Raw genomic sequence first — 26,844 nt, 5'->3', positions numbered from 1 at the left:
TCAGTAAACAGATGAGGCCAGGAAACATGGTTGTGTTTCAGTATTAAGTCACAACAGGGCAGAAAAAGAACATGTTTGCATTGATCCATAATCCCTACTATTTTCCATCCCACTAAATCCACTTGTAGGTAATAGAAAAACCTTATTAGCCATTCACACATTTATTCAAATTGTGTATTTATTCTGTTGCTGTGAGTCCTTGTCCATGACATTAGGAGAACAGGAGCCAGATCCAGGTCAGTTTACTTCTTCAATGTTCCCTTGTTAAGCTTTACCTGTTCCAAGAACAATCCTAGAAACAGAAGATGTGGAGTTAAAAGTCACAGTCACTGGTCTCAAAGAACTCAAATATGGAAGGAGAGAGATGAGATTACAACACAGGGTGGATATCTAAGAGCTTATGATAGGACTATAGAGAAAGAATCCTAATAAAGTGTCTTCCCAGAAGTTAGGTCCCATAACTAGTTACCATAACTGGTATCATACTGGTACAATTACCAAGATATCTAGTATTGGGCCACCACTGGCTCATCACCACAGACTGAAGAGAACTAATTTTCAGGAATTTTGCAAGCTAGATGTTCAACACAGCTAATGTTAACAATTAAACAAAATTGAATTTCCTTTAAATAATTTTAAAATAGAGCTAGCAATACTCAAAACTCATCACTTCCTGATCATTTTGCTGTGCTTATTATCTATACTTGAGACTTTTAATGTCTATTATATTCATATGATGGAAATCATATGTAAAGACATGCTTCTGTGCATCTCTTCCTAACTCCCTGTTCACTGATGTCATGTTAGTAGCCTGAAATTGGCTGTGGTAGGAGAATTTACACAACAGAAATTGGCCAGTGTTATTTATCATATATTTGGTTTTTTTCCCAGAGTTGGTCGTTAAACATTTACCTGCATACCATGGAATGTATTAATTTTATTTAGTGTTTAGTAAATCATTTTGATGATGATTATGAGGATCAGGAGAACTCTGGGTAAATTTGTGAGTGAGTGAGTGAGTTGAGTGAATGATTTGAATGAGTTTGTATATTAACCTGCTTTTGGTACATTTTAATGTCCCAACCAGCTTAATTCTGCTTCCTTCCCCATTACTCAAACACCCACTACCCTCACAATGTTTTCATCCTCTTCACTGTACTTAGAAGGAAAGTAGCTATGCGCATGTCTATCTGGTCACTGTCAAACATAGCACTTTCTCTTGCAAATCTTCCTAGGAGCAAAACCATAAACTGAAAAGCACTGAATGAATTGATTATCATTGGTGTTAAATATTTACAATACCCTATAAACAAAGTATAATGTAGAACTTTTTATAAAAGATAACAGATCACTCTCTTACAGTCTCATTTGGTCTTCATGATAGCCTGGGCTAGCTGCCATCCTAATTTATAATTGAGGAAAATAGGGTTTCATGACTGAAAGATTGGTCCAAAATCCTAAAGCTACTAAGTGGAAGAGCTATATCTCAAACACGACTTTTCTGACTACTAGTCAAGTATTGTTTTTTACTACATTATGCTACCTTTAATAACAAAAGAGAGAAATTTGTGGAGTTTCCATCTTTATACAGTGTGAGGCAGACTTTGGGGAAAATATAGCCACCTTCTTGAAAATCAGTCCATATAGGTATGTACACTTCTGTTAAAACACAAACTACAGTATAAAACTAAAACTACTGTTTATATGTCTGTCTTGTGCATTAGATTCAGAGCTGCTTAAGGTCAAGGCCTAATATTATTCGTTTTATTATTTCCAGGAATCCAGATTAGTGCCTGGTACATAAAAGATGCTCTAAAACTGCTTATTAATTAATGAAGAAAAAGAGTAGGTCACTTCAATTAGAGATGTTAAGAAAATTGGACAGATATGTGCAGGAAAATGAAACTAGGCCACCTTCTTACAGCACACACAAGAATGAAGTCAAAATGGATGAAAGACTTAAATGTTAGACCTGAAACCATAAAAATCCTAGAAGAAAACATAGGCAGTAAAGTCTGGGACATTGCCTGTAGAAATTTTTTTATCAGATATATCTCCCCAGGGAAGTAAACAAAAATAAATTAATCAATTAATAAATGGGACTACATCAAGATAAAAAAATTTTGCACAGCAAAGGAAAACATTAACAAAATAAAAAGACAACCCACAGAATGTGAGAACATATTTGCCGATACATCTGATACAAGGAGCTAATATACAAAATTTATAAAGAACTTAAAAAACTCAACGCACACACACACGCGCACACACACACACACACACAAACAACCCAATTAAAAAATGTGCAAAGGACCTGAATAGACACTTCTCCAAGGAGGACATACAGATGGCCAATAAACATACAAAAAGATGTTCAACATCACTAATCATCAAAAAAATGCAAATTAAAACCACAATGAGGTATCACCTCATACCTGTCAGAATGACCATCATCAATAAATCAACAAACAACAAGTGCTGGCAAGGATATGGAGAAAGAACACTTTTGCACTAATGGTGGGAATGCAGACTGCTGCAGCCACTGTGAAAAGCAGGATTGAGACACTTTAAAACATTAAAATTGGGTCTGCCTTTTGACCCAGCAATCCCACTTCTGGGAATATATCCAAAGGAACCCAAAACACTAATTCAAAAGAACATAAGCATCCTTGCATTCATTGCAGCATTATTTACAATCACCAATATATGGAAGAATCCCAAATGTGTATCAGTAGATGAGTGGATAAAACAACTATGGGACATTTACACAATGGAAATCTACTCAGCTGGAAAAAAGAAGTTTTACCCTTTGAAACAGCATGGATGGACCTAGAGAACATTATGCTAAGTGAAATAAGCCAGTCAGAGAAAGACAAATACCTTATGATTTCATTCATATGTGGAATCTAATGAACAAACTGAACTAACAAGCAAAACTAAGACTCATTGATGGAGAACAGATGAAAGCTAGTGGGGGAGGAGGTTAGTGAGTAGAGGGATTGAGCGAAAAAGAAAAAGGACTCATGGACACAGACAACAGTGTGGTGTTTCCAGGGGGTAGGGTATAAGGGGACTAAATGGTAATGGAAACAAATATAATAAAGATTTTTGAAAGGTAAAACCTTTGACACAGATAATCTGCCAGTTTATATTGAATTTTTAAATTAATGATTAACCTTGGTACCTATTAATTTACTAAAAAGAGTAGATCACCACCAACAAAAACAGCAACAGCAAATAATAACAACTAACAACAATAATAATAAATTATAGCCTTTTTAGTCTATTGCTATAGGAATTCTATGTGTACAGGTATCTTCATTTGACAAAATTTTGTTTTTACAAATCTGGGCTGAGGATTACAGCTCTATTAATTGACTGTCTATTATATTAACATTTATTAAAATTCTGTATTTCTATGTGAATGAATTTAAAATGGAATTGATTGATCACATAACCTCTCTGAGCTTGAGTCTTACCTATAAAATTACAATAAAAAATCTATCAGACATATTGGCTACACAGAGAGATCCAGTTTGTGAAAATTCCCTAAACTAGATCATTAGAATTTACTTGCTTTTATTTATTTCTTATGCCTCAATCAAATTTTAAATTATAATGTAGAACTGTTATGGCTGGCCCTGGCTGGCGTAGCTCAGTGGATTGAGCGCAGGCTGCGAACCAAAGTGCTATAGGTTTGATTCCCAGTCAGGGTACATGCCTGGGTTGCAGGCCAGGCCATGACCCCCAGCAACCGCACATTGGTGTTTCTCCCTCTCTGTCTCCCTCCCTTCCCTCTCTAAAAATAAATAAATAAAATCTTTAAAAAAAAAAAGAACTGTTATGGCTAAATTTTATGTGCGTGTGTGTGTGTGTGTGTGTGTGTGTTACCCTATGTAAATTCCTAAAGCCCTATTGCTGATCTTCTTATCTATATACACATATATATACCCTAATATATATATCCTAATTTATATATATATATATAAAATTTTAAATATATTTAGAATAAATCAGATATTGTAACCTTTTGACAAATTGGAATACTCTAGGTTTCTGTATTTTAAAGTACTTTCATGAATGACCAGCAGAGGTCTCTATTTTTAAAGAAAAAATCAATCCTCTGCTATTTTCTTTCTTGACAAATTAGAAAACAGATATGTTTCTAGTCTCTAAACAATGTATTTAACTAATTAAGCTATCAAGTTCAAAATGAAATTTTCCAAAATTAGAAAAAGAATCTTTTCCACTTTCACCTGAGAGTAGCAACATCAACACTAACTAAGCACCCAGAAGCTACTGTGCCTGCTCTGTCCTGACCCAAGCAAGTCATCTGACCCATGGGAATTGAAAGGATATGTAATTTGTATACATATGTATAACAAAAAAGGGGGGCTAATTAGAAATTATTGTTTAGAATTTTTATCTCAAATATGAAGAACTCTTAAATATGAAGAATTCTTACTCTCTGATATTCTCAAACATCTACAGAACTCTAAGTATTATCTAAATTAATGAGGTAAAACATGGCTCATTTGAGTTAACTGATTTGCTGAAAGAATTGTGATGCTCCTAGCTAGTTTACCAGAGTTCTAATCAACTTCCCTCCTGTATTTGATTTATCACAGTGGTTTTCAAAGTGTGGTCCCCTAACAAACTATGGCAACTGAATCAGAAAATATGGACGCTGAGTCCAGCAATTGGTGTTTTAAAAAGCTCTCCAGCTTTTTAAACTGATGGGGAAAAAAATCCGTCAGTTTTACTGATGCATATTAAGCTTGAGAACTACCAATTTAGTTTATAATTGATCAATCATCCCAAGTCTCAGCCCCTAGTTTGTCCTACCTGTAGAATTTGTAGAGCAGAATAGTATATGAAAGTCAAAGGCTGATTTATGGTATTTGTAAGGAAAGATTAAATAATTTGGAACCATTTTCATAAAACAGTCTGGTAAAACCCCACTGTGCCAAGCCACCAGCATACAGACTCAAGATGCCAAGACTCCTCCACTTTTCCCTCAAAAAATATAAATTTCCCCCTGTGGGCTTCTAAGCAAAAGCCTCCTTGACCTTAAAATAGCCCAGACTTGCTTTTTGAGACTCTAAAATGTTTCCTCTGGTCTTTCTTCCATCCCAGAGCAAATAATCATACATAATACCAAGCACACTTCAGGAGGCTTTGTAGACTTACAATAATTTCATTAGTATTCTAGTTTCTTAAAGAGTGACTGCAATGTTAATAATGCACTAAATTCTTTATTTTTTTAGTAGAGAGTTCACGATGTTCTAGTGAAGAGGATTTGACACATTGTCCACCCTCTCTCATTCATCTCTACTGTGAGGATGGTGTACATTTCAGAGTGACTATGTGGATATGGGCCAATAAACAATTCAAAGATGCACTTGCACTACATGATTGTTCATATTTTGGGAGTGTTTAGTGTGTGCCCTGAACTATTTTGAGGATATTATAAGTACATTATATTTAACACTTCCAAAATCTCTTAAGGAGGGAAAAATATCTCTATTTTATAAATGAGGATATTGAGAAACAGAAAGGTCAGGAAATTTCCCAAATTCACATTGTTATTAATAAGTGTCGCCCTGACTGGCATAGCTCAGTGGATTGAGCGCGGGCTGGGAACCAAAGTGTCCCAGGTTCGATTCCCAGCCAGGGTACATTCCTGGGTTGCAGGCCATAACCCCCAGCAACCGCACATTGATGTTTCTCTCTCTCTCTCTCTCTCTCTCTCTCTCTTTCTCTCTCTCTGTTTCTCTCTCCCCCTCCCTAAAAATAAATAAATAAAATCTTTTAAAAAAAAGTGTCTAAACTGAGACTTAACTCCAGAGGACTGATTTAGAGACCATGTTCTCACCACTGCAAGAGCCAGCCTCAGTCAGTGAGGAACAACCACAGAGCCATCTGCTGTGATTTCACTAGTCATGTGCAAATGCTACCCATTCCTCAAGTCACTAATTGTTTTACTTCAGGAATTTTCTGCTCCAAATTTTTTAGAACTTGTGTGTGGGGGGGGGGAAGGGCTGGGAGGAACAGAGTGGAGAGGAACCTGCTAAAACTAAACCAACACTTATTACAAATTTGTACCAACATTTCCCTAATGATATTCCCTAGTTTCTTACTAAAAGCAGTACTCATTTGATTTTCCCAATAATCCCCTTTGTGAGATAAGGAATCAGAACAGAGATATGAAGCCAGCTACCCTAATAATCAGTAGGGAGGGAACCAAACCACCAGGCTTCCAGCTCCAAATTCTATGCACCTTTCACTACATCCCACAGCTCCCACTCACTGGGGCACAGATCTGGGCTGTTGTCCCTCAGTGTCCATGTGGAATTTATTCCAGAACATGCCTGCCCCACCCCCGACACCAAAATTCATGAATACTCAAGTCAGTCCCCTATATAAAACTATAGAGCAATGCATACAGTTGGTCCTCCACATCTGTATTTTTTCAACTACAGATTGAAAATACTATTTTCTATTCTCCATTGGTTGAATCCATGGATGCAAAGGCCAACTGTATGGAAAAAAGAAATCCAAGTATAAGTAGACCTATGAAGGTCACACCAGTGTTGTGTAAGGGTCAACCATATTGAGATTAATCATGATTTTTTAAATGTGAAGTACTTTATACAAAGTTTCACACAAGGTATGTAACAATTATAAAGACAACGATAGAACAGTACAAATTAGTAGTGTTTTTTAATACTCTGGGTAAATAGTAACTACTAATATAACTTGTCCTATAGTCAAAGGGGCTTGGCTGACAGAGTGGCTATACTTTGGCACTTTATTTTGGCAATTCTAATGATGTAATGTGAATTTTAGCCACTTATACTTCAAAAACACATGTGAAATCATCAGTATTATGCAGAAGTCAAATATTTCTAATAAAAGAAATAACAAATGATAAAATACTTAGGTAGTACTCACAGCTAGGTTCAAAGTTATTTCTGAACTTCATGTCATTCCCACTAGAATAGATCACTGGAAGAACATGTGGTGATTATGTTAATAGTATGCAAATATCACTTAGAATATGAAGGTAAGCTAAGTCAAGGAGAAAAAGAAGAGGCCCTTACCAGTGTGCTCTACTGGTATTTGAATAATATCACTAAGGTTTCTTTCATTAATGTAACACTAATGAAGAGCCTATTTATAAATGATTGCAACTATAAAGCCTCTAGGATTTTTACATACAATCTTGGAAAAAGCATATGTCATATGCTTATGACTAAGCATACTTAATGTTTAGGTCTAAAATTGCAGCTTATTAGTTATATTTCATAAAGTGAAGTGTTTTCTTACTAATTCAAGTGCTTTCTTACAAATTGAAGTGTGCTCGTATGCAATTCATCCTTTGTTATAACCACAGAATGCCATCCTCACAGTGGAAGGTGACTTTTTCTTCCTATTCCCCAATAAATGATTTGGGTAGTCTTTTCTTTTTATCTTTAAAGGAATCTTTCCATGGATTGAAGAGCATTTGGTACTTATCTTTGTAATTCAAATTAGAATATTTAAGTATGCACTGCAATTTATTTTTTCCAATATCCTTGCTTTTGTGTTACTGTAGTCAGTAAATAATCAGCAGAGAAGTTATTTTATGCCTGCATTATCTCTGGCCACATGAAAAAAATGGCATAAAATCTCAAAGACATAAGTTTTAAAGAAAGAAAATGCTAATGTCACAAGGGTTGTTCTAAGGAAGATTTTGCTTTGTAAATATATGAATAGAACAAGATAAGGTTCTGGCAGCAGCAGGTCATGGGCACCAAAGAGTCATCTATGTTCCTTTGGCACCAACTTCAACACACTGGCATGATTTTTTCTTAACTACCCAAAGTCACCAGGAATGTTTGGAAAACAAACATGAGAGCTAATGCTATAAAACCTACTTCCTTTATCTATTGGTCTTAATAAGATCCTAAAAACAGTTAAGATAATAGTGACAATAGAATGCAGTGCTAACTTTTATACTGAGATACCAAAAAAATACTAAAAATCTCTAAAGCAACATTTTTAAAAAATTTTTACATACTCCATTTTTCAAATAAAAGCAATGTTGTGGTTCATAGATAAAGATTAATTTCCATCCTAAGCATGTAACTGAAACAAATAAAAGTGTAGAATTGGATCTGTGCCTGTTAAAGCTTCGGGAGAAAAATAAGTGACATGTGGCCACCATGAACCTGTTTCTAGTGACTTTCTGAATGACATTGGGAACTGGTTGAAGAGAACCTTGATCCACAAAGATCATGGAGAGAAGAACATTGGCTTTATAAGAAGTTCTATTCTTTTAGAGTAGGGATGTTTAACAGGAAAAGGGAAACTGATTAAATTCAGTTGATGTTTTGATTTCCAAAATGCAGGGGGAAAGTCAGGGATGTATAGTAGCTTAAAAACTTTTCATCCCGAGTGACTGCTACTGTGTGCAAGTTAGGCAAACATGAAAGCCTAGTCCTGCTAATTCCAAGTGGCAACAGAATGCAAAGATGGTAAAACCACAACCACCCAGAGACATGGCCATATCTTAGATGAAATTGAAACATACAGGAAATGGGACAGAAGATGAAGCCCTGGGAGTCCCAAAAATGGCTAGAGTCTAGTGACTTGGTCTGCAGGGGAGACAAGGAGTTTTGAAGGGAGAGAGATGCCCCTTCATCCAGAACCTCCTTGGGTGAAGGTATTGATTCTGTACCCTGAAGTGGCTGAAATCGATGGAATCTCTTCAAAGAACCTCTTTTTCACCTTCCTCATTACAAGTGTGCTTTCATGGCTGTGGCAACTGCAACTAACAGCAAGTTCTCAGGCAGACATGCAGGGAAGTTCTCAGCTCAGCTCTCCTGAGCCCTGAGCCAGCTGTCCCAAAAGCTGATTTAGGACGTGCTCCCCTGTGGCCAGAAGTTGCTGAGCACCCCTAGCTCTGCACGCAAAATCACAGCTCTGAAGTCAAGCATGTCCTCTCCGTCAGTGTCAACTCTTATATGAGTTTCCTCCAAACCCTTGAACCAGCCTCTGTAGCCAGGAGACCTGCTGGGTGCCACAAATGTGATCCTGTCTGTTGTTTCAACCTCAGCAGAAGAGCTCCATGACCATATTTATTGCTGTTGCTATTCTGGGGGCTGGATGACGTTTTTCTCCCCTTGTGGCTGAGCACTGCCCGTTCATCTTTCACCACCACCTCCAAGTCTGCAAAGCTAAAACCAGGGATACAAATAGATTCTACTAGGAGGAAAGTTAAAATGAGCAGTTCTTAAGTATTCTTAAATCAATTTTCTGTGTGGCATTAAAACCTTTAAATTCTGTTGCCCTGTGTTTGAAATGTGTGCTATTAGCATCCCACTATTATCATACACAGTAATTGGTGGTAACTTTGCTAAGGGAAAAAAAAACGGGTAAAGGGGGAAAAAACCACCCTGATAATCACCGCTTGGTTATTTGGCAAATGTTAACTTCTCCACTGCCAAGTGTTGGTAGTGTCCAAATGTTACCAGCCCATGAAGATGTTTTACTTGCCTCTGTCCCTTAACTCTTCCTTACTAAGACACTCCTCTTCTATGATGTGAAAGGAACTCAGTGACAAGCTGCAGAAAGTCCTATTAAGGATACAATGATACAGATCACAGATGATGGCTCCTGGAAAGTAACTATATACAGATTTTCTAAATGAAGGCCTTAGGCACATAACTAATTACCACATGTATTACATGATATGCCAAATGGGAGTGATTCTGGCTTTATCACTAACCCCTATTCCTTACCCAGCAGCCACCGTATGTCCTAATCTCTCCACATCTGTACTTACCTGGGTGACTATCTGCACTTGGCAATACTTATGTGTCCAGCATGGCTAAAATGACTCTTCAGATTCCATGCACTCTGACATGAATCCCATTTATAATGTACACACAAGGAGCATGTCAGGAGGCAATGGGTTGCAGAGGTGGCATGAGAGGCTCTGGAGCCAGCTGTCTGGCTTGGAATCCCTGATCAGCCATGGCCCAGACTGGGACCTCATTAGGTATCCATGTCCTCTCTAAAATTAGGATGATCACAGTGACTCCCTCATGGGGTTATTGTGAGAATTACAAGAGAAAACTATATGCAAACACAGAAAGATAAAAAGGCTGAGAACAAGAGCCTTGTTTCTGTCAGAGCAGAGATTTGAACCTCACTTCACTCTAGCACCTTTCCTTGGGATCAATTGTGGTTCATCTTTGGCCCGTCTGTTCACTCTTGAAATGACAGGGCATAGGAGCTGTGCTTCAGATTCAGGTGTTCTTGGCTGCCTGCTGGAGAAATACCTTTTCAGTAACCAGGGTGGAATTTCACATGCACTATCAGCTAGCTGGCGGCTTGGCTAATTTCACCTAAAAAGTCCATAAACTACAAAACTACTTAAAGCCCTTAGAACAAGGCCCAGTTCTTAGTGTTAAGAAAGTGATGTCTATAAATATATATCACATATATGATTGTTGCCCCAAGTGGTTTGTGTTTTTGTCTTTTCTCCTTCTTTTCACTTGCATATTTTTGTACCTATTTCCACATATGGTGGAGAGATGTTTAATTTTGTTCCTTTCATGGCAATTCAGCCGCCTCCCGTATAATACAGATCTCTTCAGGGTCAACATTCAGTCTTTCTTCTCCCTCTCTCTGGTGGTAGGGAGGGTGGTGGGGGTGGACCTAGTGGACTTAGTATTCACCTGCATTCAGGGGTGAGACATCTGATGTGATAGCCAGCCTCTGGTCCTCACTGGCCTCCCTGAGTTGTTTTATCCAGCTGGACCATTGGGATTTGACCTTTAACCTTTCTAATATGCTGAAGGATTCATATATGGTCACTTTTGCCTGGTCTTCTAACATAGTCAGGCATGGTTGGCATGTGGTCATCCACCTCTTCCCACCAATGCTGACTCAACCTTGGCTCTAACTGATCCTCTGAAATTCAGCCACATTGTCCATCCTTGCCTTTGTGACATCTACTCAAAGCCTTACCTCTCAGCATACCACACAGACCACAGACAGCCCAACAGCCAACAATTCTCATCTATGTCAGGTCAGGAGAACTCATCTAAGGTTTCCTCCAAATTTCAACCCCCAGCTCCAGAGCTAGGGAAATCAAGAAGACCTGTCATAGCTCATGTTCCCCAGGAAACAGACTTTTAGATTTAACCTATAAAACATTTATTGGCAAATGTTCTCCGGAACAACACCTGTAGGGAAGTGAAGGGAGCTAGCCAGGTGGAGAAGTTAGAACTGCCGTGCAATTGTGAAGAAAGTGATTATACAAGTTGCTCTGGAGCTGTTGTTCAGGTGAGGCAAGGAGGGTGGACCTCTGTGTCCCACTGCAATGCACAGTCATAGGATGTGGGCTGCCCTGAGAGTTCACATGACCTTGAGCTAGGAAGCCTTCTTTGGCTAGGGGCACATCCTGGAAAACGGTTCAGCTGCCAGCATTCACAGTGGCTGGGGGAGCAAGTGCTGGTTCCAGAAGGGGACCCAGGCAGCATGTCAGTGCTCATTCTATGGCCACCTCAGGCTCTATTTGCCTACATACCATCCATGTCCCTCTATCCTGACATGGCTGTTCTATGTTCATTCTAATTATCTGATGAGGCTGCTGCCATCTCTCTCCACAGATGTCCAAGACAGAAATGGAATATGTGAGTCTTCTGACCTCAGATTCCCAATATATCTGGGAATTTTTCTCCCCCGCCAACCTCTCCCAACACTCTGATATCTTATCCCATATCCCCCCTTACCTACAGTTCATAGTACAAACCCTCTAATCAGTTCTCCAACTCATGGTTTTGGGGGACCCAACAAATCATTTCATTTCTCCTAACAAAGACTGAATCTTACAAATGTAAGCCTTGATCCCTTGTATATCATTTCTCCCAAAGTAAAAATTTGATTTCAAGTTTGAAGTTTCAAGTTTACTCCTTTGTACGTTCTCTGCCCCTGTCCCTGGAGTGATGGATCTCACTGATGGTCAGGAAGACATGGGACACTTTGGAACAGTAAAACTTTAATTGATACTTCATATAAATTATGATCAACTCACAATTGTAGATGACCTCATTTTCTGTCTTGTCAGGAAATGCACATTTCTCTTACTAGCCACTCTGTGCACTTGGTAAATTATACAAACTGTTGAGAGCTCTTGGTTTTACAGAGCTCCACTCACACTTCTTTGGGAACTATTCTCTATGTGCCTGAGGGGTGGGCTCACTTGGGTTTCCAGGGCCTGGAGTATTTTCTTCCTGCACTCCAGAGCATTGGTTTGTGCCCCTGACTTGGGAGGCTGCTAGTACTGTAAGCCTTTTTCAGCACATGGCCAGGGAGGTAGAGACCTCTCAGTTGTCTCTGTAATCTCATCTGTCCTGAGTCCCATAAGCAGGAACCATAGGGTCTTGTGACCATGCCCAAGTTGGCCTCTCCTTATGATCAAATCTTAATGATCCCTCTTGACCCTACCTAACCTTCCATCCAAGAATCCCTTTTTAGAATGTTAGAAGGGATGATTTATCCTGTCCCCATGGCTCCATGTGAGAAGGCATAATTTCCCTTTTTTTACTCTAGGCAGTCTCTGAGAATAATCCACTCTCACATTTAGAATTGTTGTCCAAACAGAAGGCCCCACACCCATGTGGGTTTGCCCATGTATTCTAAGGGGTCAGGCAATTCTCTCTAGATTTTCCATTTCCATGGACAGTAACTTGGTTTCAGGGCTATCTTATGTTTATGTGTAGGCTGACTTTGCCACTGACTTTGCCACTGAGTCTTTCTACTTCAATTGTGTCTGACTAATGAGAAGAAAGGCAGACCTACTACTCAAATGATGCATCTCCATCAAGCAATCACCAAATGGTGCCAGTTCCCTTTACAAGGAAAGGCTTCCTAATCAATGCACAGAGGAGTCCTCAAGGCATTAGCATGTGCTGAATCAGGGAAGCTGTCTCTCTGTGGACAGTGCCATAATTTTTAAAATACAAGCAGATATTTCATTTTATTCAAACATCATCTGTCACATTAAATTTGGGTTGTTAATTTCAGTATTCCATGTTTTCAATTTATGTTGAGTTTATGTTGTAAATAAACTATAATCATAGGGAGCTATACCTTCTTTTATGGTTTACATATTTAACTATACAAAACAACTATTGTGTATTGAAATTAAATCAAAATCATTTAAATAACCATGGGAGAGACATTTGGATACATTTTTGTTTTCCTTCAAAAGCTATTGGTGCATTTTTCAAGTTTGGAAAACACTGTTCTACAGCAGGGAGTCACATCTTGCTTCAGTGTATGTGTCAGAATCAGCAAGGAGAGGCTGCGCTTAGCACCCTTTTAATATTTTCTTTCCAAAACTACCCTTCTTCCTCTTTTCCTGTCTCTCCCCTACACCAGTTATGGGGAAGTGACTGAAGAGTCATCATTTCTTACTGAGCTCTTAGAGTAAGATCACAAACAAGCCCTGGTCCCTGCCTCCCTCCCCACTATCATCTCTCACCAAGATCCTCTCCCTTGCTCAGTGAGCCTCAGTACATTGGCCTGTTTTCATTCTTTCTGTGTGTAAAGCACTTTTCTAGCTCAGAGTTGTTTCTTCCTCTCCAGCTGATCTCCTACTTACTTCCCCAGATATTGTTCACTCATCCTTCAGAGATCAGCTTAAATGTCACTGTGTTAGAGAGGCATCTGAGCAATATCTGTTGGAAGGAAGGATGGATGGAGGGGGGAATGGATGTATGGATGCTTAGAGATGCCTTTCCTGACCTTGCAATCTAAATAAAAGTTTCCCTTAATATTATTTTTATAGCAGTACTTTGTCTTATATAGCACAGCAATTTTCAATAATATATTGATTTATTATGTACCTTCCCCAACCCAATAGACTTTACATTCCATAAGGGCAGGTAACTAAAAACTTCATACCCATCAGAGGGCATTCCATGTAGAAAAAATCCACTATATCTACACTGAGTAAATGAAAGGAAGAAAAATCTGAAGGTTAGTTACATTTACATCACTAAAATAGCTGTAAAGCAGGAATAAGGCTTTTTCTAACACTTTCAAGTCTTTTATTTAATGGATTTCATTAACACGGAACAATACAAAAGAATGATGTATTTTGAGGGAAAGTAACATATGACCTTTGAGATGAAAGAGAATCACCACCTGAAACTGCCCTTGTATACAGTCTCAGAGACACTAATCAAAGACAAAATAAACACTGTAATCAGTATGATTATACTGATTATACAGTATGATTCTTAGTAAAATTCAATTTTTACTTGGACAGAAGAGCTCTTGAGATATATGTAATTCAGCAGTCAAAAAACCATTTGCTAATGATGCAGACACCAGCCTGCAGTGTCCGAATCATTATGGATGAAATGAGACATTCACACAGACTACTGAGTCTGGTGGAGGAAAAGGGGCAGCATGGCTTTTCTCTCAAGGGGACCAAAAGCCTTTGCCCTTGTTGTGACCAGCCTTTATTGGGTTTTTCAGCACATTACATGATGGTCCTCATTTACTATGTATAGGTTTGCTTTAGGTGGTTACTTTTTACAGAAAACAAAGGAGCCAATGCTGCTAATCATATCACAGAAGAGGGATATTTGCAAATGAAAAGGCAAAAGTGGTTGAATTAGTTACATTCATCCTTGGAAGGTTTAGCATGGATTTTAGGAAGTTACTTTGTAGTAAATGTCCTCAATTCAGGGTGAGGGAGTTTTTTTAGCAAGAGCAAGACTCAAAGCAGCCTAGGCACATTGCAGGCCTGGTTCCCCAGGAAGAACCTACTGTGGGTGTGGGTCCTGTGCATCTGCGAGTGCAAGCTGGGCCCATGCCATGCAGAACAGTCTCCCACAGCTAAAACTAATAGAAAGGAAACATTTATTTTTTTCATCTATCTGACATAATTATTATTTTTCAAATATGGAAGAGGTGGTCCCAGAATCATTTGGACACATTCCTTTCCTATGTGTTCAACCCTAAGTCTCTCCTATCTCAACACTGCTCTAAATCCCCAGGAAAGAAAAACCAGGTAATCCAGGTACCAATAATCAGGAGCAGGGGGCAGGCCAGTGCCTCCAGTTGCCATGGTGCCCAGGCAGTCCAGGGCCATGTGTAACCTGCCAGCAGGATCAAGGCTACAACTCTAAACTAGCTGGAAATTGCAGGAGCAGGGTCTCAGAGTATTTTGCTGTGTGGCAACCCTAAGCTCTTAGCTTAGCCCAGGCCCTGTGCCTTGGGGAAAGGAGACCAACTTCTTAAGGCCAGAGCTCCCTAAAGACAGCACACCTTCCTTAGTCCATGGTCCAGAGACATTGGGCAAAGAAAAGAGCTCCTTACACATTTACCAGCTTGTCTAGAGTTATCAGATTTTTAAGTTCCAGATTTCAAATCCACTCCATTAATGGCTTATTTTATTTTGCAAGAATCACTGTCTTTTGTACACTCATCCTTAGGAGGCATGCTCCTATGTAGTACTTCTGAATTTTGTTTTTAAAATGAGGAGGAGGATATTATTTAAAATTATCATAGAACTTTGAAAGAGAATTCATGCAAGAAAAATGAACTCATATTAGGATCACTAGTATCAGGCAACTCTGAGTTTATTTTATCAGTTTGTGGATTCTAACATATTCCACATGACAACAGAGTAATTACTGAAAACAAGATTCCCAAGCCCAACTCAAACCCAGTGAATCAAAATTCACCAAGGAAGTGACCTGGAGATGTATATATTCAATAAGTGCCCCTGGTGACTGTCATCAGGGAAATTTTAGGAATTTTAGGAATTTTAGGAATTGTCCTACAGAAATGATTCTTCACCAGCAAAATACCTTGGGACCACTGGGGAGGCTCTCAGAATATATGTGATGGAGCCTCTCTCAAAGAGATTTCCAAGGGAGGGTGTAGTCTGGATAAGCATCTTTCGAAAATACCTACTAAGGGATTCTTAGCTGTACTTTGATAAAGTGTCAGTCCTAAAGGAATACTCTATATGGATCTTAAATGTTAAAGAAGAAAATATTAAAGAAGTAAATGTTGGTGCATACTTCTTTCTAGAAGTGGCAAAACTTTTCAGACCAGCAAATACAGCATGACTGACAAATTGGTATATAGTTGCAGGTTGCTAAATGTTCACTCTATCAGATTCAGGCAGACAGTTGATGAATTACTCTATCATGTGGTGAGTCCGAAGTCACTCATGCCATCTGGATTACCCAGACAGTCCTTTTCCAATCGGGACAGTTTTCAAGAGTCCTAAAATTCATGAGGTCCATACACTGCTGTGCCCATGTTGCTGAATAACATGCCAACTGGCAGTTCTATTCAATCACATATAAAGTATTGATTTTTAAAATAATAACATCTAACCACCATGCTATACACATGAAACTAATATAATATTGAATATCAACTGTAAGTAAAAAAAAATAAAATTTAAAAAATGATATTTATCCACTAATGATCTGTGAACTCAAATATTAGGAAACACAAAGAGAAATACTTTAGATACCCTAAAAGCCCCAGAAAGCCCTGAATATTCACAATAATTATTAACATTATATACTAATTATTAAACCCAGAAAAATCCATCCATCTCTCCATTCAGTTCAATTCAGTGTCTAAACCAGTGAATGTCCATTTTGTGTCTATCTGCATAATTCTTCCACAGTGTTTTGACTGGTACTGTGAATTTAGTATGTAAATAGTACAAGCTGTCCAGGGATGTTTGTACCAAACAATAACAATGAACTAGGTGCTGTGTAAATAGAAAAATAAAATAACACGCAAGATGCTGAAGACTGATGTTTCAATTTAATTATTAATAAGTAATACAGTTTCAAAGTTTAAAATTAAATCAAAATGAGCATTGCCAACCTGCCCCATATGTTTTTCTTTGTATCTTTTCACGTTTTTACATACATACAAATACAGCATGTCACATATACTGGTCTGTACCTTGTTATTTTCTAACAGATCTTGGGAATTTTTTTTATCAGTACATAGAGAGTTTTTGTTCCTTTTTGAGAATCATGAAATCTAAATTTCAGTTCAATTTTATTAAGCTTGAATCAGATTTTCATCTCTCTTTGTCCAAGGCTCACCTGTGCATGTGTTTGAGTGTGTGGATGTGTGTGCATTTTAAAAAGATCTGGATGTATCTGTTCAGGGTCTCCAAAAAACAAATGCCAGGACAGAATTAGACATACAAAAGAATTACAGGGGGAACACATGTGAAGGATAAAAGCCAGAAGAAGCAGGAGTAGTTGGGGAGAGTCTTTAGGTCACCATGCAGCTGTTGGCTGGGGATAGTTCCAGTAGAATACGGCCTGAACACAAACCCTGCTGGGACCCAAAGGTACAGCCACTCAAGAAAGTTCACCCATCTCCCTGCTTGCAGAAAGTTCTCTTGAAGGGAGATCTGAGCAGTCCATAGCCATGGCCGACACATCTCCCCTTCCATTCCAAAGAGTGCCTTCTCCACACATTTGGGGAGCAGCTCCCATGGCCCTCTTTTCTTGAGGAAAAGCTTAAAAAAGTAAGGTTAATAAGACAACTAGGAACTCTGTCTCTGCAGTTGGTCATGGGGCTGCAAATGCTTACTTTCTGCCTCTTCTTCTTCTCTACATTCTTAATTCACCTCACCCCAAGCTATCATAGCAGCAGGGTCTGGTAGTTTTCCTGGTGGTGTGACCCAAACCTTCATTCCTGGAGGGTCTGAGCCCTTCTCAGAGCGGGCTGCTGATGCATGCATTCATAGCTACAAGGGGTCCATGGAGAACTAGTAAGCAACCAATGGATTACCTGGGTTCTGCACATGTTTTTCTCTGTCCCTGTTGTACAAAAGCCTCTTCCTGCTCCCCAAGGTCAATTATTCCTGCCAGTATGGTAATTCCTCTTCTCATCTGCTGATTCCTGGGCATAAGAGTCAATGGAACTGCCAGGCAGCAACCAGAATTTGCAGTTCAATAGCACTCTCACCTTGTCTGCTTGCAAGAGTGAGATCCACTGGAAACCCTGCAGAACCTGGAGTTGCAGGGATAGAAAATAAAGACACTGAGTAGGTCATTTGGATGTGATGCTAAGTAGAGTGCTCTTGCTTCTTGATTAGTATTCTCAAGGAATAGTTTCTGTTGCTGGCAAGCTGGACAGAGACAGCAGTAGCTAAATTGACCTTGATAAATGGAAGTCCTTTCTGTTGGGCCATGTATAACTTCTATCTCAGCCACTAAGGCCACTAGTTCATGTGGCTCTTTTTCCTGGGCTGGACTGGGTGATGAGGAAGGATGGCTGCCATCACCTGGCTAAGTCACCTACTTGGATTTTTCTCTTTCATGGAAGCCCAATGACATGCTACACAAAACTACTCACATGCATTGCCTATCCTCATACATTCATCCACATGTTTCCATCCTAGACCTCCATGTCTCTAGTCTTCCAGTCCTGTCCCTTCTAGGCTTCTGACCAGACAGCCAAGCTGTTGGCCATTGCCCAGAAATCTATATATATTCCCACCTCAGGCCACTTTTCCTTTCACACAAAATAAATGACCAAGTACACCACTCACAGCTCTGCTCCCTAGAAGGATTACCACCTTCCCACCCAGGTGACTGCAATGCAGCCTCTATTCATTTTCAGTTTCAGCCACATCCCAAATCTGTCCATCAATTAGGGGTTCTAAAGAGTCTATTTAATTTTTTTCTGTAAAATAAAAGACACATTTCATTTTCACCAATAGCATTATTGATTTGGATATTCTGATGTCAGCTATCTCCTACGTAGTATAACATTGATTGTTCTCAATTAATGTCTTGATTTCATCACTATCAACTTCAGTTGGTTTACTGGATTGTGCATCATGTCCAGCAAGAAATCTCCAGCACAAAACTTCGCAAACCACTTTTGACACATCCGATCAGTCATGGCATCTTATCTATACACTGCACAAATCTTTTTTTTGTCTATGTTTCAGATGAGCTTTTATCTTTCTTGAAATAATAAAGAATAACATGCTGAAAATGTTGCATATTTTCTTCCATCTTCAATATTGAAATGGTTACACAAAAAAATTCACCAATTTTGTTAAGTTTTTTAATGCAAACTGACATGACAGCTGTCACAATACAATCTAACAAAAATTTAAGTATATTTTATTGATTATATTATTAGTTTCCCAATTTTATCTCCCCTCTACCCCCTTTCTGCACCTCCCACCCTCCATTATCTCCCCTCCTCACTTAGTTCATGTCCATGTATTGTGTGTGTAGGTTCTTTGACTTCTCCATTTCCTATACTATTCTTAACCTCCCTAATTTGTGCCTACCAATTATGATTCTTATTCCTTGTACCTTTTCCCCAAATTCTCCCCCTTCCCCTCCCCACTGATAACCCTCCATGTGATCTCCATTGCTGTGATTCTGTTCCAGTTCTAGGTGTTTGCTTAGTTTTTGTTTTTTAGCTTCAGTCATTCGTAGTTGTGAGTTTGTTGTCATTTTACTGTTCATAGTTTTTTATCTTTTTCTGAGATAAGTCCCTTTAACATTTCATAAGGGCTTGGTGATGATGAACTCCTTTAACTTGACCTTATCTGGGAAGCACTTTATCTGCCTTTCTATCCTAAAGGATAGCTTTACTGGATAGAGTAATCTTGGATGTAGATTCTTGCCTTTTATGACTTTGAATACTTTTTTCCAGCTCTTTCTTGCCTGTAAGGTTTCTTTGGAGAAATCAGCTGATAGTCTTATGGGAACTCTGTTGTAGATAACTCTCTCCTTTCCACTTGCTGCTTTTAAAATTCTTTCCTTATCTTTAATCTTGGGTAACTTAATTATGATGTGTCTTGATGTGTTTCTTCTTGGATCCTACTTCTTTGGACCCTTTGGGCATCCTGGACTTGCACATCTATTTCCTTTTCCAAACTGGGTAAATTTTCCTTCATTATTTGTTCAAATGAGTTTTCAATTACTTGCTCTTCCTCTTCTCCTTCTGGCACCCATGTGATTCAGATGTTGGAATGTTTAAAGTTGTCCCAGAGGTTCCTCAGCCTCTCCTCATTTTTGGAATTCTTGTTTCTTCACTCTTCTCTGGTTGGATGTTTATTTCTTCCTTTTATTCCAAATTGTTGATTTGAGTCCTGTTTTCCTTCCTCCCACTGTTGGTTCCCTGTACATTTTGCTTTATTTCACTTTGTATAGCTTTCATTTATTCCTTCATTTTGTGACCATATTCAATAATTTCTGTGAGCATCCTAATTACCAGGGTTTAGAACTCTGCATCTGATAGGTTGTCCATCTCCTCATCACTTAGTTCTTTTTCTACATTTTTGATCTGTTCTTTCTTTTGGAAAATATTTCTTTGTCTTGGCACACCTGTTACATTGCAAGGGGTGAAGCCTTAGGTATTCACCAGGGCTGGGCAACCCACTTCACTGTGTTGTGGCACTGTTATGTGGGGATGAGCCTGAGAGAGAATAATGCCACTTGCTCTTTTGCCCAGTTGTCACTCCACTGTCACTTCCCTCACTTCCCACAAGCAAATTGGGCCCTTCTGGAGCTGATTCCCAGGTGGGTGGGCTGTGTAAGTTCTAGGATCCTGTGAGACTCAAAGTTTCTCCTGTAGCTGCAATCCCCACAGGTTTTTATAGCCAGAGGTCCTGAGACTTTATTTCCCCATACTGGAACTTTGGGTTGGGTGGACTGTCTCACTTCCCAGTTGTTCTTCCTAGCTTATCTGTAGGTGGATGTGGGAAGTCCTGTCTTCCAACCACTGCCTCGCCTGCTTAGTCCACCACCTTGCCATGTGTCCTCTCTGCCCTGGCTTCTTGTCTCCACCCCTCCTACTAGTGTGGATGAATATTTCTTCTTTAACTCCTTGGTTTTTGGACTTCTATGCAGGTTGATTTTCTGGCAATTCTGGTTTTTCTTTGTTTTTAAATTGGTTGTTATCCTAATTCCGGTTGTACAAGGAAGTGAAGTGTTTCTATCTACACCTCCATCTTGGCCAGAATCCACAACCTAACCAAATTATTTCAAATGACATTAAAGATAACACTTCACTATTATAGCTATCCTACAGGAAAAAAAAACTTTTTGGCCAACCCAATATAAACCTAAGGCAGGCTTTTATCCCTCCTTCAGCTGTTGGTATGGAACCCTAATCTTCCCACAATAAGAGTTGAAGAAAGGGTATTAGTGCAGCCCTAGGAGACATGGGGTCTGGGCAACCTGTTTTTGCAGCTTACACATGCCCTCTGGTCCTGGGCCTACCGTGTCTGTCTCATGATAGACTGCTTCTTGGTCTGTTTGTCTTTGCCTTGGCAGATTTAATAAGATCCAGGTCATAATGGGAAATTCTAGATGAATGGTCAGTTGCAGTCCTATGGCCAAACATTTCTTTACTACCACAGTCAAGTTAACTTACCAGGAACTGCTTCTCAAAGCTATAGAATTCTCTTAGCAGATGACACGGCCTTGCTTCAGATCCCCATAGACCTTCAGTGTGAGTATTCCACTAGGGTTTGCCATATTCCTCATAGTAGATCTTTCTTACTCCTGACACCAAACACCAACATGAAAGATTCTGCCTGATCATAGGCCCCAAGATGCAGGGCTGCTTAGGACACAGCCTGGGCCTCCTGTGGAGCTCCTTCCTGCTCTGAACCCTCTCAGAGATGGTAGCCTGCCTTCCATGTCACTCAGCACAAATACTGGAGCAGTTTCTAAGTGTGGCACGTGTTGCTTCCAGATCCAAGAGACCTGCAAACTGCCAGGTGCCCTGGTTCCGTTTTTGAATTGGAGGCCACAAGATGCACAATTTGCCTCTTACTTGCAGCAGATGTCCTGAGTGAGCATGGCCCTGATGTGAACACCATGGCTAAGCTGAAGTCACAGCAACTAGAGACTGTCTAATAGTACCATCCTCTCAACACCTGAGCAAGCCACTCCATGGGGCATTCCAACTTCTCAGTGAGCTTTAAAAGTACTTGACAAGTGAAAGTAATAATGAAATGCAAGCAATGACAAAAATATGAGAGCATATGCAAGGAAAGGAAGAGGAATTTAAGTCTTATCTGAAATGCAATCTGTTTGAAGAACCCAACCAGGGCTTTGAGGTGTGTTGTTGAGGTGACAGGGACAGAAAACCTTGGCAAGAACAAAACATGCCTCATGTCACTCAGTTAGAAGAAAGCCTTTTCTACTACTGGCTATTGTTTATAGTCCCTTTCCAGAGCTCTCAGAACCATTCCTTCCTCAGTAAGAATTCACATTTCTTTTACTGCCTACTAATTGATTTCCTCTTTTCTCTCCTTCAGCTATCATCACTTAGTAGCTGTTTACAACTTAGTGGTGCTTTCTGCAAATTGTGTGCCTCCTTTCTTTATTCAACTCTTCAGAAAAAGATTATGTCATCAATATTCCCAACCTTTACCATCTCAATACCAACACTCTCGAATATACTTTTAAGTTGCATTGTCACTCCCAAGTTGTACTATTTCAAATACAGTGTTGCCCAGTATATTCATATCTTCAGAATAATGCTTCCTGATTTTCAGTGTATCACAAGAGATATGCAATTGTCATCTTGTCTACCCAGGTCCCAGAGACCTCTTTTCCAGGAGGTCTCCTCTGTCTCAGTCACAGACACGATTCCTTAATTCCTTCCCTCTATAGGGTGCCTCTTAATTCAAGATCCCTCCTTTAGAGATGTCTGGAAGGATGCCCCTTCCACTTTATCCACAAAGCTAAACAATATGCCCCCAAACAGCTTCAACCATAGCAGCCCACAAAACCACTCTGTTCTGTGAATTCTTAGGAATCTTGGCACTTACTTGACACTGTAGTTGTCTCCTATGTACTTTTTTGTGTCTTTTTTTATCTCCTGCATTTTTAGAGATGTTTTACATACTTAAAAGGGCAAGGTCTGAACCCTGCTTCACTGTGTCTCCAAACTTAACCCAGTAATCATATATATATATGCATATATGCACACACATTTTATGGTTTCAGGTGCTAAGTCTTCAGTAAGACCTGCAACCTGTTCTGTGTCTTCAATCTTACTACCTCTTTTAAGCCTCTCTTTAGTCTGTTATTAGTTACTCATCATTAGAACTTCCCTGAAACTCTCTGTGAGCCTCATCATTGGCACATACTAAGTCTACAAGGAACCCTGCCCATTAGTAAGAGCAGGGAGAGAGCCACAGGAGTCAAGTTATGGGAATGAACCAAAGCACTGCCCTTGAGACTTAAATAAGGCTCATCTGGTGTTTTTATGTTGAAATTAGACTTGTTCTAAATTAGACTTTTTTCACCAAAGGTAGGGTTGCCTAGTTGTACAGATTAGCTAGCAGGTATCCAGCAATTACACAAAATTCTGGTATCACAATGCTAATGTCTAGAACTCAAAAGATAGCCTAAAATCAAGGAGACAGAGAAGGATAAGGAGAAAACTACACAGGATATGAGCCAGCTGAAGTAGTGGGTGAAGAAGCAGAAGAGATATGGGACATACAGGTTTTACAGAAACCAAGGGAGACTCATGCTCACAAGTATCAAATTTGCAGCTGCCTGTAGCAGGACAAGAACTGAAGAGATGCCATTATATATGTCAACTATTTCTCCCATGGCTAGACAGCTCCACTATACCAGTGAGGACAGAAATCAAATCAAGTGGCATGAGAATGAGTGATGTGAAGTAAATACTCAAATGTAACATACAGTACTCTTCCAAGGAGGTCTATAGTTTTGAGGGCAGACACAGAAGACTTGAGGTAAAAGCAAGTCTTCTTTTGGTTCTTGAACTTAATTCATTCTGGAGGCTATTTGAGAAGTAATTTGTCCAAAAACTGAATCATACTCATATTCATGCATTCCTTCATCACTTGAAAGCCACATGACTGATTATACATGTATCAGCATGAAGGGGTTGTTGGGCAGATAACTGAAGTTTTTTGTTCGACAACAAAGACATTTTTTCTGTGAACTTGGTCGAGAACTGAATTATTCAAGATGGAAGATGTTCAAGAACCAAGGCTTGACTATACCTAGAAATGAGGACTGTTTTCACATTGAGGACACACATGAGCACATCTGATAGATGGAGGAAAGAAATTGTAGCATATCCAAAAGAAGGAAGGAATTGATCCAGAACTAGCACAGGAAAAGGACATCTTTTCCTCTGGGTTGGGGGGAGTGGAGAGAAAAAGAAAATGACAACTGATGCTAAGTTCTGAAGAGAGGAAAGAGAAGGCAGGTGTGCCATGTGTTGGCTCCTTTCCTCTCTAAGGAAGAAGACAAGGCCTCTGCTTGGTGGGAAGGAACTCAGGCTGAGAGGAGCCTGGGACAGTCATAGGAAGTTACCTAAGAAGAGATTATGGAGCTGTGTAGAAGGATAGGTCCGAGGTCTGCACCCATGTTTCCAATGGTAACTGGTAAATGATGTGATTTTTCTCCAGGAGTTTCCTAGGAGTGGGGAATGAGAAATGGTGGCTTGGGATTGGGGACTCCATGGGTAAATACACCAGGAGGTCTCTGTGGAAAGGACAGTGTGGAAGAAATGACTCATAGCGCCTTCAGACAGGGTAGAGTCAGGCCAGGGGGACAGGAAAGGCATCAAAGGAATGGAGACCTTGATACGAGTTGATGATTTGTTCAGTGAGTGGAGAAGATGAGAGAGTGTTGTCAAACAGTGGGATTGTCAAGGTCCAGTTTGAAAGGCTGGTTTACATCGGAGTCAAGGTAAGGTCCAGGCTGTGTCTTAGGACTTTATGATGATAAAGATCATGATACAGAGAAAAGCTTGAAAGCAGGATCAAGCTGCCCAGAACAACGGCAGGGGACAACATGGGGGGGTGGGGGGGTGGGCGGGCAGAGTACATAAACCATTAGTCCTGGATGAACACAGAGGACTGACCTAGAGAACATGGCAACAAGATTGGGCCCTATTGCTCGAGTGAATAATACAAGTCTCAAAAGGAGGTGCTACTGAACAATAGCTGTCAGAGGAGAAAAGCGAGAATAATTTACAGGTGGACCTCATTTTATTGTTTCACTTTATTGCACTTCACAAATGTTGTATATTTAGCAAATTGATGGCAAGACCCTAAATGAAAAAAAATTATGACTTGCTTTACTGTGATACTTGCTTTATTGAGGTGGTCTGGAAACAAACCCACAAAATCACCGAGGTACTCCTACACTTATCAACTCTTTAAGTTTTGTTCTTAACCTGCATCACCCAACTGCCTACTGAACATCTCTGGGATACATTCCTAGATAATTATTTCCCACCTGTACGTATCTTCCCAACCTCTGTAATTTACTTTTTCCTCCATTTCTTTAATGCTAGACAGTAGCATTACCCTTCATCTGGGAAGCCATTCTTAAAAATAAGAAAAGCCATCTTCACCAGCCCTTGTTGCTTCCCACTCAGGGGACTTTCTCCTCACATTTGACTCATCTCACTCTTGCTCCAAAGCAGGAAGGTGATAAAGAGAACCACCTCTTGAGCCAGACAGACTTGAGTTTGAAATTTGCTCATCCATTTCAGCCTTGAATGATCTTGGACACATAAATGTCTTACACCTTATTTCTGTTCTCCTATAAAATGGTTATAAAACTAGTACTAACCACACAGGTTATTATGAGATTTAAGTGAATTAATTCATGTAAAGAACTTAGCACAAAATCTGGCATGCAGTGGTTGCCTTCAAAGTTTTGAAAGCCATTCATTTTGGAATTTTCTTCCTCTGCTGACTTCATGTTGTCTGCAAAACTTCTGATCCTATTTCCTAACTCTTTATTGCAGACAAATTTCTTAAATTCTTTGAATGCTGTATGACAAAGGTGCTAGTAATAATCCTTCTGAAATATAAGTCAAATAATTTTAATTGTATGTGCTTTTTTACACATTTGGAATCACATCTTTTAAACAATAAACACTGGCAGATTAGCTTTTGGTCATTTGTAAACTTTATTAAAAATTCTCAATAATTTTAATATGTGTTATTAAACATAATAACATTAATAACATATTAACATAATTTTAATATGTAAATAAAATTAAATCATTAATAAATGTTTAAACACACCTTCATTTAAAAAAAGATTAAAATCTAAGTACAACATCCTCATCAACATGTTGTTACTAGAGATTCACATTCAAAATAGCTTACCTTTTGTTATAAAGTTTGCTAGAATGTCAGTCTTTAACAGCTGAGTTTGAACTGGAGGAAAAGAAACTGCTAGGGTGGTTGTTGGCCTATGGGCTTTAATGGCCTCCCCCACCCCACCTGTCAAACCAACATTCACATTCTCTTCTTACTAATCCCTTCTTAAAGCTAAATTCAACTGCCCCTTATCCAGGGCAAAGGTTCACAGTGAGAGGGAAAATAAGGACATTACTAACCCTGACTAGTAAACACAACATTATTCCACTGCCTACTCTCTGCCATCCATCATTCTCAGCACCTCTTCCTAGTTCACTTTCCAGTCTTTTCCAATCATTACCATTGAACCTGAACCCTGACATCAATGAACACATCAAGGTGACTGGGGAAACATTCCATTGTGATGGCAGCAGGTAAATGAGAACATGGCTATTATTGTTACTTTGCCAAAAATTGTTCAGTGAGGTACCTAGTATTCAATACTAATTTTCTTCCATGACAAGAGTCGATGGCAGAGTCAGGTTACACTTAAGATTACTTGAAATTTAATAGCAGATAGCTGGTGGTAGATTCTCTCTTTTACTGAAGGTTCCTTCCAAGGAAGACATTATTTGGGATAGCAAGAATAAAAG

At 39.3% G+C, this 26,844-nt stretch overlaps 1 long non-coding RNA gene across 1 annotated transcript; it reads right to left on the bottom strand.

The window, feature by feature from the left end:
* Nucleotides 1-25: 25 nt before the first annotated feature.
* On the bottom strand, nucleotides 26-26,269 carry LOC118501687. The gene is made up of 3 exons (XR_004904321.1): nucleotides 26,219-26,269; nucleotides 6,955-7,008; nucleotides 26-292 (listed from the first exon to the last, which is right to left on the bottom strand). It is a non-coding gene; the product is annotated as an uncharacterized LOC118501687 (long non-coding RNA).
* Between the last annotated feature and the right edge of the window lie 575 nt (nucleotides 26,270-26,844).

This window comes from Phyllostomus discolor, chromosome 7, assembly GCF_004126475.2.
Source record: "Phyllostomus discolor isolate MPI-MPIP mPhyDis1 chromosome 7, mPhyDis1.pri.v3, whole genome shotgun sequence".
Taxonomy (NCBI): domain Eukaryota; kingdom Metazoa; phylum Chordata; class Mammalia; order Chiroptera; family Phyllostomidae; genus Phyllostomus; species Phyllostomus discolor.
This window is presented reverse-complemented; position numbering and strand designations above follow the sequence as displayed.